This window comes from Anopheles moucheti, chromosome 3, assembly GCF_943734755.1.
Source record: "Anopheles moucheti chromosome 3, idAnoMoucSN_F20_07, whole genome shotgun sequence".
In the NCBI taxonomy this organism is placed as follows: Eukaryota; Metazoa; Arthropoda; class Insecta; order Diptera; family Culicidae; genus Anopheles; species Anopheles moucheti.
In genome coordinates, this window is record NC_069141.1 from 70,505,526 (window position 1) to 70,524,816 (window position 19,291).

General features: G+C 45.5%; 1 protein-coding gene across 1 annotated transcript in view; it reads left to right on the top strand.

Moving 5' to 3' along the window:
- The window catches only part of LOC128302969 (uncharacterized), a 224,654-nt gene that overhangs the window by 192,815 nt on the left and 12,548 nt on the right, over positions 1 to 19,291 (top strand).

The following is a 19,291-nucleotide window of genomic DNA, read 5'->3' on the forward strand; positions in this document are numbered from 1 at the left end:
AAATCCACTTATGAGCGTAGTAAGAGTAACGTCTTTTTTATAGAAGTTGTTGTCCATTGCCTTCCCGGGCCTTTAATGTGCACAATGCACATGCATTGGTCCGGTGTGGCTTTATCGCTCACTTATCACCAGTACCACCGGTCCATTATCAACCTTTCCCATCGCGCCCGGACCCGTTAACATTGTTTAATTAAACTTTGTCGTCGCGCCACCCGAAAAGGGCAAGGCGGGAGAGTTTACCAGTGCGATAAAAAGAAGATAAATTGCCCGGTTTTAGTCATCGGCTGGGAGGCGGCACAACTTTGACCATTTCGTCACCGTTGATGGTTGGCGAAGGTGTTAGAATTTTACTGGTACCACCATTTGGAGGAGCTCGAGAGTATGCCCAAATATGAGCAAAAAGGCGATAAACAGGGATCCCGAACCATATTTCCCTCTCGTAGAGCTTAAAATGTCATAATTTATTGACCCAACCCGAACTCGACTGCATATCCCCTGTGTTGGAGAGCGTCTCGCTGGGTAGAAACATTATGGTGGGGAGTTCAGAAGCTCCCCATACATTAGTATTATGCTTTGTATCATAAAAATATCCAGAGGGTTTTCAAGTCAAACTGAGACAAAAATTAAACCTCCAGGAAGCAAGCACTAACTCCACTACACCATAATCATTATCTTTTAGCTCGTCGAGACGATTGTACCGAATACGTATTGAACCGTGCGTCCCAAAATGGAGACTTGAGACTGATTTATGGCTGTACTTGTGCTACCTTTAGCGGAGCGAACTGACGCTCTTGAGCAAATTAACATGCAAATCGTCCAGTTTCTTTACGACCTTCATATGCTCCAGTGCGGTGCTGCTATTAGTTCCTGTAGGGGGATACCGTCAGTCCAATACAGTAATTGAAGCTTGATCAGACTAATAAAAAAGAAACAAACGAACCTACCGAAAGGGTCTTACGGTTGTGCTCTGTGCGGAAGTGCACCATTCCTGTAAATCCACCGCCGATCCTGCCCTGGAGCGGATTTCTTCGTTCCAGCGTTTGGTCGATAATGCCTTCACTCCGCACATGCCGCTCGCCATCGCTATGTCCTTATGGAATGTGAAACTTTACCTTCATAAAGATTAGCTTTCCACTGGGTTTGCTACTGTGCTTTGAAATTCGTTTCCCCGTGGGTATCCGCCTTTGTTTCGAAAGCTGGATTTTCCGGTGGATTTTCCACCGACATCAGGGCGAGTGCACGTGTGTGGCAACCGTCGGTTTCGGCTGAAGATTTATGCGTGCGGCCAGGCTATACGGAAAGGGGTTATCCCACGTGTTTGCTATTTTCACGAAACGCAACGATGGCTTCCCCGGTGAGTCACGCGGCATTTGCTTCCGCGTGTTGTGCGCAATCATTTGAATCCTTATAAGGCGGGAGTTACGGAGCCAGGATAGAATTTTGTGGAGAGTAAACATTGTGAATTATTGTGAAAACGGGGCCGCGCTGTGCAATAATAACGCGATATCATTGAAGTAGCTGAATCCTTGATAAAATATACTAATAAACTTTTGTGTTGTTTCTCTTTTTAGGTAAGTGATGTTTTCTTCCTGTTGGCCCGGTTGGTGAATGGATAGTAAATAGGCACAAAAAGGTAGGCTCTCCGACTCGATCCGTACACAACCATGTATGGTGTTAAGGAACACAAAAGGCAAAGACGTCCTTGCGGTGGGTCAGAGATAACCCTCGAAGTGTGAAGGCATCTCTTGCTTCGTTGCCGACACTGGCGCCAGATGATCGTGTGTACCGTTCGCGTCTGAAAGGCGCATATGGTGTCCGCATGTCTACCCATGGCTGTATGTCACAAAAACAGTTCCATTGGACGACCTCCATCCGGGGCACGGTTGGGGGGAATGGATAATCGAGAGGGTTGAAAATTGATCGAATAAAATGTTCTACCATATATGGGGGGATTGCTTCTCCTCCAAGCACGAGCCGTAGAGGGGATCGGGGCGAGACGAGTTGGTTCATGTGTATAGTTCAACCAAACGGTGTGCTCCGAGGCAATAACACGACCGCCATAAAGGTGATGCTGTTGTTGTTTGTCGTGTTCAATGCAAATCAACCCCGAAGCAGCACTCCGGTCTCACCAGTGTGCTGTTATTTGGGAGGAAGGTTACACGAAATATGCACTCAATCGTGTGAAGGCTCTTCGGAGTAGCGGGTGGGTGTGTTGGATGAAGTTTTTTGTTTACAGAACGTCTAAATACCGGTGTGTCAGAAGTGCACGATGTGGTGTGTCTCATGATACTCAGTTTGCGGTGTTTTGCAACACGGGACCACCCTTGGCATACGCTCGCACTGTTGACATAATTCGCATCGAGCATATGCAGTACGTGAACGCGAGCATTCTGGTTCGCATGTTACTGTTTGACCAACATGTACACACCGGAACATGTTCATTGGAACATACACGAGCGACACTCGTGCGACAAAGCATTGGGTGGTGGATTTAATGGAGGTTCAACCAACAAACGCTCCTAAAGCTCTGGCATTGAAAGTGAAGAAGCATGAACTCGTAGCAAATATTGGTGTATGTAATAATTGAACTTGGATTGTAGAGTACTTCATTACAACACATTAAACATGCTCACCTAGCAAACTCACGTACATCCTTTCAGAGGTACACAAATAAACCGCACTGCATCCTTTGCTGCAGCAGCGCTTTTTCGTTTTAGTTTTTATTAATCGTGCGCACGGTGTAATAAATACAATTCGATAGTACTCTACCACCTTAAACCTACAACATAAATAATTAAACAAAAGTCTATTTTATCACACCTGCTGCTTTATCGCACAGTTCAGGTGATGGTCGTCGTTTCTAGCGGTATAGGAGCATCATGTTGAGGTGCTGTGGTGGTGGTAGTCGAGGTTGTACCCACCGTCGTTGTTATCCACTTGTTGGATAACGTGGTCGGTACTGTTGATAGCGTCGTTATTGTTGTCGACACCACCGGGTCGCTAGACTGCGTAGTCGTCGATGCTGACGATGTGTCGATCGTCGATGTTTTGTCTGAGAAAGTCACGTTGGGTGTCATCGTGGTAGTAGTAGTGCTCAGTGTGGTCGACACTGTCACCGTGCTCGGTGTTGTGGTAGAGAATGTCGTTGTTGGGGACGTACTTAACTCTGTTGAGGAGACCGTTCTCGGCTCGGTTGTTTTGCTTACCGTCGGTGGAGATGTTGTAGCTGTAGTCGTTTTACGTGCCTGCGCGGGTTTGGCAGTTGTTTTCGATGTTGTCATTACCGTCACACTGCTAGTCGCAAGCATTTCTAGCGATACCGTAGGAGGTGGTACTGTCGTTGTGCCGTGCGTTGTTGTGTGGGTTGTAGCTTCCGTTGAAGTCGTTTTGCTGGAGTGCGACTTGGATCGGTTTTTCCTTTTCCGAGACTTTTCCACCTTTTTGGACGATCGTTGGCTGGTCGCTTTCGGGGTGATCAATATCGGTGGTTCGGTGGTATGATCTGGCTCATCCGCTTTTAATGCGCAGGGTGTGTTGAGCATTTCCACCTCGTCGTTTGCGTTCGATTCTTGGGGAATATGTCCCTCGAACGCATTCGGTATGATAACTACCTGGGGCACTACATTAGACGACTGGCCCGCTGGCTCATCGATGGACGCATACATCGGTGCCATGGTGGATGGAGATGCGACATAAGCCGTAGGTACCCACTCCGCGGCTGCTTGTGAGCTAGCTATAGGTGGACTAGCAGTGACTGGTAAAGGCTGGTAGGCAGGAGCAGGTGAAGATGCTGATCCAGTGTAGATGATCGGAATATCGGGGGTAGCTACTTTGAGCAGTGATACTGACTGCTGTGGTGCAGTGTTGGTTGCAGGTGGACTATACATTGGTTGATTTCCCTCATACATGTTAGGTTGCTGGTATTGATCAATAGCTTGATACACAACAGCTGGTAGTCCAGTAGCAACATTGAGCAGTGATACTGACTGCTGTGTCTCAGTGTTGGATGCAGGATGACTATACTTTAGCAGATTTCCCGCACACATTGTAGGTTGCTGATATTGATCAATAGGTTGATACACAACAGCTGGTGGTCCAGCTGTATGATAGAATGGATCAGAATTATAAGGCGCTGACTGAGCAACAACAGGTTGATAACATCCGTTATGGGCACTACTAAACGTTTGTCCCTGAGGACAGCATTTCTTGGGACAATCATGAAGACCACTGTAAAAAACATAGTGTATTAGAGCTAATACTAAAGAAGAGTTAACAGTATAACACTTATGGTACTTACATGCCCTGCTCGCACATGTAATAGCACTCGGGTTCGATTGGATCAGTCAAGTAGCCTGTGTATGGACATACGATGGTTTCAATCTCATCCTCCATCTCCTCCTCCGTGCAGTCTAGCTCGGGATATAAAACAGACACTATTGCGCGTAGCATCGGGTACCGTCCGCATCCGGCCCGGCCACCATAGTCATCTTCATCCACACTGAAGAGTCCCATACCGCCCAGCTGGTAGTGTTGCGCGTAATCCGCTTTTCGCTTCATGGACTCAACATCGTTGTAGGTGAGCCACTTTTTGGTCATCCCACTAGTGAACGTGCCGTACGGTACGTGCCGCATATCGTCCCAAGACGTGTGGAACGACTCGCGCGTTATAAGCTCTTTGGCCGAAAGATGGCTCAACCGCATCACCGTTCGCAGCTTGGGCGAACATGTGTTGTCTTCGCTGTACAGCTTGGAAATGTACAAATACGCATAACAGGAACCCATTATGATGATCTTCCGTGGGTTAAGACCCGCCTCGATATAGGACATCACGCTGTAGTTCTACGCGGACAAACATTATTGGGGGTTTGTTAGTGAGCTCTTTCACAAGATCTCTCGTTGTATACTTACGATGTTTAATCGGTCACGTGGCCCCTGGCCATACAGCGGTGAGATATGCGTTGCAGATGTTGGATTGTGATAATCGCCTGTTAGGAGATTAACGAAATCCACAACCTCATTAAGGCGCGGCACATCGTAGCTGAGCTCAATATCTTTGGGATCCACACCGACGGTGAGCGAGAGCGTGATCGCACAGGCTTTGGTTCTGAGGTAGAGTTGACGCAGAAACACTACTAGATTGGTACGATCCGACTCTGCACCACCGAACTGGGCAGGATAAAACCACGCAATGTCGATACCGCCGAGCTTGTGTTTGATGGTGAACGAGATCAGCTCATCCGAGAGCGCCTGCCGGCTTTCCTCGGTTTTGAGGGCCTTCGAGAAGTGTGACGACTTTTGCACTACGCCACCAATCGATATGATAAACTTCGCCTGGTCACCAACGGCGGTGAAATGTTGCTTCAACTTGCAGAAGCGGTTCAACGAACGGCTTGAAGTTTGTAACAGTTCGAGACTCCCGTCCTTGCCGACACCGATCAGATCGATCAGCACTACGTGTGAGCACAGCCCCGTACGCAGACTGTCGTAGTCATAGTGCTCGTTGGAGGCGGTAATAAAACACACGATTTTGGCCAAATGCGCACTGCCCTGGTTGGCGCAGGGTATGGAATGCACTTGCACTACACCGCACACCACTACCGACAACACCGTGACCAGACAGCTGGCGAGACAAAGAACAGTCCGCCCGGGAGCCCACATTGCGCTAGGAACACCTTTTATGCTACCACTACCTGCAACTACGCACTACCTATTGCCAACTCAACGTTGAACGGTTTTGCCACACTGTTGTCCATTCGTCCAGAAACAGAGGGGGAATATCACGACTAGTCTGTAACGTGACCGCCAGGTGTCTGGCTAGCAATTGGTCGCGGTTTCATAACCTGCCCGGTCTTTTATACACCCGTGATTAGAACACGATACAGTACGGAGGTTTGTGCCTGATGCAAATCCCGGCCCGTTTGGCACATGTCCAGCGGACATTCTTGGCAAGAAGGCTCGAGACCCGCACAGTGCGCAGCTATCAACCTGGTGGACGCCCTTATCAGGCACAGCGCAAGTAAAAACAGTTCTGAAAAAGCGATTATCGCACGAGGCATTTGATAATGGTTAGTTCGCTGTTTGGTGGACATTTGTTCTTTTTGTGCCCGAAAGGTTTGTGCACCGTCGGTATTCGTAAGTTGACCCTTTAGTAGGAACGCGCTTTCCCTGGCCGATTGTCCGTGCCCGGTTCGACGCGTACTGCAGTGTCCTATCGGACGGATGGATGAAACCGGAGCGACAAGTTTCCGAATGCCTGCAGGAGCACCACCGTTTCGGATCTTTTTTGTTTTATCAAATTGAACTGAATTTTGAGGCCGGTTGGAAGAAGAAGTATGGTTTTGCTTGATGGTTTTGTTGCTTCCGTTTCATGGTCGTTTGTGCGGACGTAACGATCACGTTTGGCGTTCTGACGTTGGAATGATATATTGTGGTATGTCACTGCGTGCGTCGTGGCCCAATGCAATGGGGTGGATGATGAACTCGTGCCGAGCGGTTGGAATTTAAGTCAAGTTCCGATTATAGCTGCTTTACGCTTCCGTTACACATTTCGCCTTTTTCAACTTTTGCAAGTAAAACGTTGTTGTAATGTTCGCCTCATTTGTGCAATCAGCTTAATGATGGATTTGTTTTCCATTTATCCGGCAGTGCAGTATGTCGATCGATCATACATACGGCATTGGTGTATCGCCTCTATCGCCTACACAGCAGTTCCCCATTTTGTTTCACTTGCGGCCATTTTGTGTGCTATGAGTGACACTAACGACCGCACTTGTACGTAATGTTATCGGCCACAACCGCAACCCAGCAGACGGACAACAGCACACTCGTGATCGGTTTTTCTACTTTCCACTTGGGGAAATTAATTGATCCTCTGATAGAAGACTTGCCATACATCAAAAACCGACATGACAGCAATTGCTGCTTGGTGGTGAGTGGATGATTGTGTGTCGATTTGATGAAAAATTGACCAACCAACCGATGGTCGGTCACCGTAAAGTGACTGGTGGACCACCACCGTACTGTGAAAAGGACACACCAAGGAGTTGCTTTTTCTTACTGCTCCCCCAAGAGTCACCAATGTGGGATGGGAGAGTAGAATGCTTTATCACGTCCTTCACGCTCGAATGCATCGCTGCACTGGCGGACCCACCAGTCACCAGTGGCTTGATGCTATCGGATTATTGTCCCGCTTGCCAAAAAGAAATGCCAATTGGTCGGTGATATGGGCTGCTTGCCGATAATGGATTGGTTTGTTATGCTTTGTGATGGGTTGCGGCTTTAGATGCATCCCAGTTGATAGATGGCCGGCAAAAGAAGTCACATTTCCTTTGTGTCTGTCCTGTTCCTGGCTGGTGAAGTCTAGCCGAAGCGCCGGTTGGGTGAAGAAAATAATGAAAAATGCTACTGAAATAGCTTTGATCATTTCCCATCAAAGAAGTTTAACGTAAAATGTGTTCCAAACGGTGCCGCTGAGGGTTCATTGAAATGAAACCGAAGCACACCGAAGAGACACAATCCATTCCAGTAGGATTTTTCCATCATCCCTCTATGTATGTACGGCGGTGGGTGGTGGGTGGTGTACGGTTTTCCGCAAATAAATAAGCTTGCAATGTGCAATGTTTTATGTAGTCATTGGCGCTGTCTGTGCCGGGTGCATGTGTGCCTTCGCACGAGTGTGGTTGATGGAGAGCAATAAAATTCAATTATCATTCTCACACCTGACTTCGTTTGTGGTGGTGGTGGTGGTGCTGTAACGGCAAGGAAATCCCCGTTGAAAGAGGTGACATGATTGAATGCCGTACGTCCGTGTCCCTTTGCTTCGGATTTAGAAATCTAGCCACTGGCCAAACCAGAATAAATTGATTTGAGGTACGGATTTGTGAGCGCCGCAGTGCAGATGCACTCACCCGTGCATCGAGGCTGGTGACGGATTTGAAGAGTGTTGGCAATGAGGATGAACTGCCACATGCATATTTCATTGGCCCATCTGGAAACTTTTACGGGAGGGGTTGAGTGGAAAAGTAATTTACCATTAATAATGGAGACACACCGGGCATGATATCCGGTTCATATTGGAAAATGGGTTTATGTCCCTTTTGCCGAAAGCATCCCACCGCTCCTCCCTTCACCTAACCCAAGTAGTTAACGTCTGCCAACTACTTTATTGCCTCCGGTCCAGAGTGTAATGGGCACTCCGTAGGGTATGAATAAGAAATGATTCTTAAGCCACGGACACTATCAACCAGTATCCACCAGCCAGCTTCTTCTATCCACCAAAAATGACCAGTGCCTCGAAAGAGACGGTTCAAGCCACATCGTCCATACGTGTGGCATACCGAAAAAAAAGCGGATAGTGGAAGAATACGTCCCAGCAAGATCGTTCATAGTGGTAAGCTTTTGGAACAGAAGGCTTTATATTTGTGCCTCACCACAGCTGGCGACGTATAGTTGGGCGAAAAACTCTAATGCACTCGTAATGAGCCAAGGGACACCTGAGCTTTCCGTGGCCAGTGGAACTGTGCTTCATTGCTTGCAGAGCGAACTACAAAAAAGCCGGAAAGGATAATTAAACCTTTACCTCCCAGAAGTCACATTTTTTTTTGTTGTGTTGCCTAAAGCAAACCACCCGCCCCATGCGAGGTGTGCTTAAACACGATTCTAGATCTGGCGAGAGCCACACAAAAAAGTTCTCCCCTTCACATCTGCACGGTGCACGAAGTCACGAGCGGATAAATTCGAAGCAAAAACACACACGACGGGATGTGACTGCCGTAATTGAGGGCCTCCCCCAGTGTACATGCTGGAAGAAGTACTACAGCACGGTATCTACATCTAGGTGAATGGGGAATTTGCTACATTGGTGGACGTAATGCTGAATGCGGATACTCCCCAGCAGCTAACTGAAACATAAGCTCCGCTCGGGCAGAAGAACCGGGTCCAAAGCTTGGGAATAGCTTTATTGCGCGCGCGTTCACAACCCGCAAACAGATCAACGACCATAGACAACATGTTGTGTAGTAAGCGTACCGGCGAGTCTGTTGTTTTTTCTGTTTTGTTCGTTCATTTCACTTCGGAAGGAACAGTTTTTTCCATCCTCATTCTGAATGGATATTGTTGCCGCTGTTGTGCTATGGAAAGGGATCGATGCGATGGTGTGATCTTAAACGTAGAACCGGAGTTTTGCATTGCATTGCAACGCTTTTGATACATTCTGTGCGTGCTCGTTCTCGGTGCATGAGTCTCGCTTTTTGGACGAGAAGACGAGATGAGAGAAAAAAAACGAACTGTTCTCCCGTCCGTCTCCCGGCCATCAACAGCGGCGGCGAATCCGCACGTCCCGGAATGTTTCCCGGAGGATAATATCGATCCGTCTGCTTGCGGCCAATGCACCGGGTTGTCGGTGAAAAACGAAAAAGAAAACACTATAGCATAAGGAAATACATTCACATCGGGGAAAGGAGAGGATAAATGACGCGAGACTGCTGATAGCACGTGGTGGAATTGTGGAATGTCATCGCTCGAAGCAATCATGCCGATGATTCCGACAAAAAAGAGGTAATGTTATGATCGAGAATCGTTTCTACAGGTTGGTTTTTAGTTTCATGGATCATGAACACTAGAACTACCAAGCGTTTTAAGTATTTTCCTTTTATTGGTGGTCATTTTTTAAACAATTTTAATGTTTTGGATAATGTTTAAATATCGTTTGAAGTTCGGACAGCGGTCAGGATAAGTCCAAGGTTATATATCACGCGTAGTTTCCCATCGGAGAGTGTAGCTCGATGGCATTATGGTAGCAATGGCGGTCTGCACACGAACGGACCGGACCAAAATCACATCCGGACCAATCCCCCGTACGCAGGACTTTTACTATCGATGGACTATCCAGCTACTGAGGGTAAACAAAGTCACAGAAAGCCAGAAATGGCAGAGGCCTCTTCGAGACTAGTGATGCGAGTAGGTTCCGATGATTGCAAGCTGTCATAAGCGACCCCGTGAGTGCTGCGAGTACGGGTCGTAGTCGCTTATGGCACCTACTGGACCTGTTGAACCTACTTCGACCCGACTCTGACCCGAACTCGCAACACCGACAGGTTGGGGGTCGCTTATAGCGCAGTTTGCACCTACCGGAATTGTCACACCTATTGAACCTAGTTTGTACCTAAGGGTCGACCGGAACTCGCTGCTCTCATGGGTTTTAACGCTCTTGAAGTTGTTGTGACGATAAAGAAGTAAAAAGGCGAGTCTAAATGAGATTGGCCTGGTAGTTCTAGTGGTTAAAGTGTTTGACAAACGTTTAAGGTGTTTTAATGTCAGTTTATATTCTTTTTATACTTTACAAACTTATTTAAGTTCATGAATCAATGGAAGATACAATTAATAATTAAAATTCTAGAGTAAATCTTATGCTGTACGAGATTCGTGAACCTAACGGCACCACTAAGTCCCAGCAAATAGCGAGCAAAAGTGAGAGTGGCAACATAATTATCTATGGTCAGTTTCACTGCTTAATTATATCATAACTCCCGCCTCGTTTTGGGCCAGATGCAGTATGTTTGTGAGTGAAACTTCGATCCTTTTTATTACACCGAGGGTGGCTTCAGCTCAGCCAAAGGTGGTGGTGGCGATGGCGCGGTGTGTGCATTCGTCCGCACTTGGATGCACTGCGCAATGCACCGAGAATCTGAAAGTAATTTCAATTCAATTTAAACTCGCGGCTCTGCTATAAATCAACACACGTACACAACTCTATTTCGGATGAACCCCCGGTAACACGCGCCGGGAGAGGGAAGCGTTAGAGGGTGCGTTATTTACGCGTTCGATTGGGTCGGGAGAATTTCGGCCATTCGCGCCGGTGTATCTTCTCGTCTGCCACGGTAAATGGATTGCAACTTTATTTATTCATGGTGCATTGGAATCGTTCTCGGGTTGATTTTCAGCTATTTGCAATGGAGAAAGCGCGGGCGCGCGTTTGGGCAGCAGAGATTATTTATGTGTAAATAATAACGATTTACCAAAAGTTTTGACAGCGTTTTCCCCTTTTGTCCAATCCAAAATGGATTTAAAATGTGTTCCGTGCCGTATCTTATCAGTGTTTGATTTATTAAGTATTGGACAGTTTCAGAATATATCGCTACGTTTCGGGTGTTATCCAACGAGTGATTTTTGCGATCGAAATTAAGCTCTATCAAAGTTTTGCGATTGATTCCTGTAAATCCCTTAATAGTTTATCGTTGGGACTTCGTCCTTTTCTTTCATTGGGACATTTTGAAAACAAAGTCAATATATTGCAGATTTACATGACAAGAAGATCCAAGCAGGATTTGATAGGACTCTGTTATCGCAACTTTGTTCTACCCTGGCTGAAGCTGTCTAAAACCAGCAAAGTCACAAAATTCATTCTTAATCTCCAATCTTCCTAGCTTTAAGCAGTCAAATATGTTTTTCTCCTCGATTAGTGGCGTGAATTTTAATCAAAAAGCACACCCCACCGATTATATACTATTAAAAGTTTTCCTATCATTGACCTATTACTCTCAACGAACTAATAGTGCAACAGCATCGGTCGGAAGTTCTTCAAACCCTGAGCTTGCCGAACAAAGAGAACAAAGTGTAAAATGTCCTTGCACTGATGGTCCTTTCCGGGCATGTTTTTTCTCCCTCCTTCTCCGAACAGCGGTTTTCGTTGGAAAAACTTTAAATGTTTTAGCTTCAAACGTGGGTGGGAGAGAAGCATTTATGTGTGTGTTCATCCACGGCACGATTTTAGACCGTTTTGGGAAATTTTCATCTCCAAACAATGAACTCTCTGTCCGACGCCCCGTGCAGCAGCAGCACCTCGTGATCGTAGTCAGTTTCGGAAAACGATGACGATGCTCCGGACGAGCTTCTTCACGGGGTTTCCCCGGAAGAAAAGGATGGTCCTTATGACTGTTACTACAACACCCTTCCCCCATCCTAGAAGCATCTTCTCTTCAGTCTGTCCTCTGGTGATGCAGACAGTAAATTCACACTCTAATGCTTGCAGCAGTAGCAGTACGTCCGTCTTGTGCTGCTGCTTGTTTGCTGTCTGCCGGAAGAATCCCTGACACTGTGTGTGTGTGTATGTGTTTTATTTGCAAAAGTGGAAACAAAGGAAGTGATGCAAAAAAATGGAAAAGTTATATCCATGGATCATTGGGCTTTGCTGTATGTGCTGGGAAACAAACACGTGGACCGGGCCGCTCTGTGCTGCTGGCTAGGTGTGAAAAAACGTTGTTCTTCGTTGTACGATGCTGTTGAATTATGCACGGATTATAATTAGAAAACTTTCAAGTCCCCCTTAGAGCATCAACTCAAATCAGCTCATCAATTGAGGTATTTTATGGTCATCGACTGAAGGTGAATCAAGAGTCACTTGAATGATCTTTGCCGAGTGTTAATAAATTAAACAATAAACTGGAGCTGCAACTGTCCATCGCTCGCCAGTCAGCTCTGCATCGAAATGTGATTAATTATTCACCGAACCCAACTAGCAAATGGTGCAATGCAGATGGAAAATGTGTTCCGTATTTTGCGGTTAGACACATCCGGAAGGAGAAGTCTTCTTGCGTAGCTGGGTGTACACCAGAAGCCGATCGCCTTTTTCCCGCGCGATCTATTCCATCAATCAAAACAAATTTCATTCAATTATTTCCGACTGAAAATTGCCCTATTGGGAATTTGTTTCCGCACCCATACGCACGTAACTCGTACACAGGGGGGGGGGGGGGGGGGGGGGGGGGGGGGGGGGCTGTATGCGAACGTTCGCATCATGCCGAATAATAGCATCAATCAGATCAATTTGAAGGTTCTAACTTGTTGATGCGTGCATTTCTTACATCAACTTACAGCAGCAACTCTCTCTCTTTCTCTCTCTTGAGGTAATATTTTTCCTGTACACATTTCAATCCATTTTGAAGCGTTGCTTCTTCTTCGGTGGAGCTTTATATACATTTTCATTTCCGACACGACAACGACGTCGAAATATGGAAGAATTCATTTACAGAATGTTTTTCCCACTTACTTTTTCCATATTCCCTTCTCAACTCATCATGTAAATGGGTTCACGCTTGTCCATCAATTTGGTAGAGGATGTGTAGAAGATTATACACTTCCTGTTCAGTGGCCCACAGAAAAAAACACTTCTCACACTTCTGAGCACTATTCATTCTCAGATGAAAACACAAATGCCAGCCTCCAGCGAGGTGTAAAGGTGTGGCACTACTTCTGCTGTGTGATGTGCAGAACACTTTCCATTTCCTCCTGGAAATGTCAGTGGTTGTCAAGTTGACGGTGTCACTTTTAGCAAAGAACCTTCCGCTCTGGACATCCGTTCCAGTGGACGTGTTTGATGGGCAACCGTTGGGGGACAATATTCTTATTGTTGGATCATCTAGCTCAGTTTCCATTTTTTCTTTGTAAAACGCAATAATAAAATATGAAAACCCTATAAATTTCGATCAATATATTGCATATTTCCAAATTCTCTTGAGGTTCGTACACCACATCTCATCCCGTCTGTCTTCGCGTGCAACAATGTTTTATCACCTGACAAACACCTGCAACAACCAAAGCACGTCAAATTCAATCCCAAAAGGGTATTCTGGAAGTGTTTGAATTATGTCGATGATTTATTACGCTGCCCTCTGATTTGAAAGCAGCGGGTGAAATACTCGGAAGGAAACAGACGAAGAAAAAAAAGACACACATTCCACCAGCCCAGCCCAGACCTTTGTGATTTATTGAATTATATCAACGTAAAAAAGCACACAAAGGTAAAAAGTTGCTTCTCGCTGCCAAATCCCCCCCCCCCCCCCCCCCCCCCCCCCCCCCACCGGTGGAATGTCTCCAAAATGTAGCCCCGTAGTCCGTTTGTATCACGTTCTTGCGGACGTTGAGTGCTTTTGTTTCGCGGTGTCGTTGTACGTGATGATTTCCTGCTGGTGTAATTTTCATTTTACCCTCGCGAGTGTGACCGGATAGAACCATTTTATTCCTGTCTCGTGTTTCTCACTTCCGACAAAAATAAAAGCTCCACAACAACGTCCAAGATTCGCATTGCGTTGAGGAGGAACGACACAGATGTCGGCGGGGGAATGCTGGTTGCTCCTGCTGGCCCTGCCCCAACGTCTTCCCCGTGGGGATCTTTTTTCGGGTACACACCACTGCATGTGTGTGTGTGTGAGTGCACTTTCGCATTTCACTTTCTTTCAAAGCCTTGTCATCGCCTCACTCGAATACATCCGGGGCATGGCCCTTTCTGTTTCCGTCCTTCCAACTGGCCGCCCGAAAGGGGGAGACGTTGCATTAGTTTTAGACTCTACTGTATGCGTCGTGTCGTGTACAACTTCTGCACCACACACTCTCTCTCTCTCTCGCGATATTCACATGCAGTGGTCTCGCCTGGCGTTGTGGACGGAATTGTAATTGCATCCATCAATTGCACCTCCGTGACAGGTGTTTTTAGTGAACGTCGAAAGGTCCATCCACCATTTCTCTCGATCTGACCACAACAACTCCACCACACTCCGTCCCTTGCCCAGTTCACCTAAAGCCCTCCGGTCCCAGTGTAAGGTTCAAGGCTCCCTCGGTCCAGCACGTTTTCCCCTGGCCCCACTTGCACTGCACTGGGAACGGGTCCAACGATGACAACGTTTGGGTGGTTGTTGGGGTTGTGCAATTAAAGAAAATGAGCTCTCCACCAGCAAGGAAGTGCACGGAAGGAGACCTCACAAAGCCCTCCCCCAAGAGACGATGTAGCGTGTGTCTTTTGTTTACATTGCGCGGGTTGCATTATTTTTTTGTTGCAGACTTGTGTGTACGCAACACGATGCATTTCTTGCAATTCCTCATTCTCTTCTTCTACACCACCGCTTTTCTGTATCTGAGATGAGTGAGTTGGGGCCAATGCGAAGATGAGATATTAGACTACTACTTAGGGATAAGGGAGGGCAGGTTCGCGCTTTTATTTCTAGAATGTTAATGATGACTACTGTAAGAGCTGCGTCATCTAGAAAATTAGTCACGCTATGATAATCGATGCGTATGAATGTGCCCTTTTTTTGTTGCATTCCTGCGCAGCAACTTCCATTGTAATGCAACTTTGTTTCCCGCCGAGTTTCCGTTTCTCGAGGGCTGTTTCGAAAATAATGATGATCCCATGTTTCTACCGTTCAACTCTCCATCGAAGTGGACGTGTGCTTACGCCGGTGGTCTTCATCAGGCCCCTGTTTAGCATACATTGGCAAGATGATCGTCTAACTTTTCCAATAATGGCATCGCATCTCCGACGAGGACTCCGAGCGACGAGGACCACGAAGAAGAAGTGGTGGACAACACACAAAAGTCAATAATGCTAAATCACCGATTAGTGTTTCCCCGTTATACAGACCATAATGAACCTATCACATTTAGAGATTGGGTCGTGCCTTCAGAAACATTCACCGTCTTCGTCCTCTTCGACATTTTGCTCTGACCGTGACCCTCTCTACGGGGTTTGCATCAGCAGAGCTTTAAACGGTCAAAGAAAAGCAGTGGAGTGAACGAAAATTACCACCTTCTCGTGTCGCGTTCCGTGTGCGGTAGATTGATCTTTTCTCAGGAAAAATTTATGAGTCATCGTCGACGCCGTTCCTCTACGAGCGGCGGGCAGAACGGGATTTTTGTGTCCGCTTTGAATGTAAAGACGCCCCAGAACAGTTGATTAGGGAAAGGTTAATGGGTTATAATGGAGTGTCCTCCGAATCTTGCCGTATTTTAATCTCTCTCACACACATGAATGAGCCATCCTTAATATATTGTGGTCACCTAATACCCCGAACACGATGTACCGAGCGATGCGCGCAGGGTCCGTAACCCTTTCCGAACCGAACCGATACGACGGTGGTGCGTGTTTGACGATACGTTTGTTTGATTTATTGTTGACGCCTTTCGCTCATGCGAGCCGATGCCGTCGTTTACCTTCAATTATTATGTACATCCCCCTGGTCAAACAAGCGCTCGAACCTGTATGCAACCCCCTAATTTCGGTTCACATGGCTTCAGCCTCTTGCAAAATTAGGGGATTCGTTATATGAAAATAGGGGAAAATTAGGGGATTCTGCTACGTGCTCCTGAGGGTGTGTGAGTGAGCGTTTGCAGCCCAGGGGTATGCATGTGTGTGTGAGATCGCTCGGAATGTGTATGTAGTGGTGATATTTGTTTTCTTTCGCCCAGCTGATTAAATTTTAATTGTCAATTTAATAAAAAAAAGATGATTATTTTTTATTGTTACGATTTTTACATTTCGTTTTTACAAACATGTGAGATAAAAAATATTGAAAAAAATATTACAATAGTATCCTGCAATGCTGCAAAGGATACAATTACGCACAACCTATTCCTCATGAAAATAATGGTAATATAATGGTGACGTGCCTATTTGACCACAAAAGGCTATTGATTTGATGTAAGCCAACAATCTTAAGCTTTCGTTACTGTTTCAATTTTGATTTAATATTCTACCCTAACGTAGTACAGACGATTGTTTTGAATGTTGAAGGCAAGAATATGGATGTTATTCCTAGCTGAAATTTGCATTATTAATTCTGTACAATAATCTTCTTAATTAAACCCTAGATCACGATCTGCACTGAACTCCTAGCCTAAATGAAACGAAGTTGAATCCTATCTGAACCTATCTTCAACGAGAAACATTCTTCTTGAATTATTACGATTCGTTGTTCTTCAGCCCAGGATGGTTTCACTAAAATAGAGAAGAAAACATCGTAATATATTAGCACAACGAATGTGATAAATTATGTGCTATCATTGCAACGACGCATGAAATCGTAATGTATAGAATGGTAAGAAAAGGTTTCAATGGTGAAACGAATTGCATAATTATAATACTGTAACTACCAAGTAATACGACCTGGCCGTTCGTTTGAATAAAAAAAATACTACAATTATCGGATAACTGTACGACGGGAAAAAAGATAAATTCTATACACACCCTTTCAAGCACTGTGTTACAATGATTTACGTTGTTATAACATTTACCTTTTACAATCTGCATCGATGAAATTATCCGTTGCATTAGATCGATGGATTGATCCCGCATTCTGTAAATAGGATGAGATGGATTAATTTAATTGGTAATTGTTAAAAGGAAATTTCTTAGATATCAAATAAAATTAAACGATAAATACTTACACTGCTCTGCAATGGGGTCTGGATTCGAATATATTGACGGCCCCACAGGCTTTGCTACTCATCTCCTATTCCGTCACGTCCTCGTTGTGCGTAGTAGAAGCTGTTGTCGCCGTATGTCCAAGCGTGGGTGTATGAGGTAGTCCGAAACACTCGGGCGGATTGTGTCACTTGACAATACAGGATGGAGTGGATACTCTAGGTTTGAAGGTTACCAAGCCGTCAGCGTGAGACCCTCCAGATGAACAAAGGGAGTTGAGCGCAGAGCAAGTTGAATCCGTATTCTGTAAATAGGATAAAATTATACATTTAATTGACATGGTAGGAAAACAATGCCAATCTAATATTGGAATGAAATAAAATAGAATTATGCAACGCCACGCCAGACTATAACACGATCCTATGGCCATTAGACACTAGAACAACAATTTCATAACCCAATGTTCCGCAACGTCAGCAGACGGATGCTTCCTTGATAAACATCTCGACAGACCTATAAACCTAAATTAGTCTGGTATCGATAATTGAATAAAATATTCATTATTATATACTTACTCCTCGTTGACGAGACGAGCTTCATATTCCGGTATTGCACATTCGTTTCAAAATCTCAGTTTGATCACACAACTGTGTAGTATCTCCTTGGAAGAGTCGGTCGGACAACGGTGAGCGCATGATGAACATCTGCGGTCGAAAGATGAGATCGAATTAATTATAGTGTTATTGGTAGAAATAATAATCATATTATAAATTTACTTATCAACGCTAACAACAAAAAACTATACATTAGTCGCATTCCATCACACGGTGGATGCCACGTACAATGAGCACTACAGTGCTTTTGCAAATTACAGTAAACCAAAAGGACATTTTGCAACGGATTGAACGACAATCAACCCAAGCTTAAAATAGGTTTAACCCCAGATCACACACGACGGAAACGCAATCCGAATTCTTAAGATGGAACGTCGCGGATCCGGAAAGCGAACATAACACCACAAACATGCCGTAAGCTCATCCTCGGGTCACGGAAACGCACTATTCACACAATAATAACTAAGAACAGTGTCTTGTCTTTCATTCCGAATGGCCAGGGAAAAGTTGCAAATCCGCTTTGGTTCCCGAATCAGAATCATTTCACTCGATCGAGGAGTGGTTCACCTAACCTCACTTCTCACCCACAACACCAAACTATGCGTTGAGCATATAATTGGTTTATTGCGATTAAACCCGTAAATGAATGCACAACTGTGTTCATAAAACATTAGTTATTCACTTTCCACTTAATATTACACTATTTTCAGCGATGCTGGTATCAAAATAGAACCAGACACAAATTAGGGGATTCATCTTCTGTGTGTGAGAGTGCGCGTTTGCAGCACAAGGATCTCGATAACCCCACTTTTCTACCCACAAAAGCTTAAAACTATGCACAACACATTCTAGAACACATTTTATAACACTTCCGCTAATTAATTCACTATATTTAGTAAACAAAAACGATTTTACTTACCAAAGATCTTCTCCGTCGATGCCGGCACTGAAACTGTACCGGAACACGCCAATGCGTTGACTTTTGCGGCGTTTCTTGAATCTTCGGCGACGGCGCAGATGCTGGGATGGTTCCGACTTCCATTTTATCCGTGCGGAACAATTGTTTTGCTAAAAAGATATAAAATATAAGTTCGGATTCGCGATTGTTATTGTTTTGCTTACCGGCTTCCTTGGACTTGTCAAATTTTCAGCAACTCGCGTTTCATATGCACCAACACAAACATACACGTGAAATCACTGTGTACAGACACGTTCGGGTGGATCGAAACTGGTCGTTGGTCGTCTTTAGAGTAGGACCGACATATTCGAGAAAGAGAGGTCAATATGAAATCTTGTGTGCGACCAGAAATGTGTGGACCAAGAGAGGTGCGCGGGTTGAGGAACGTGTGAAAAACTACTCGAAATGTCTAGGGGGATTCCACCGAAACCGGGTTTGAACCTGCAGGTGAACGTCGTCGGGGTGGATTATTACTTTCATGTCACCACACACCCGTTTGGCAAATTTGCCAATAACGACGGTGGTGGT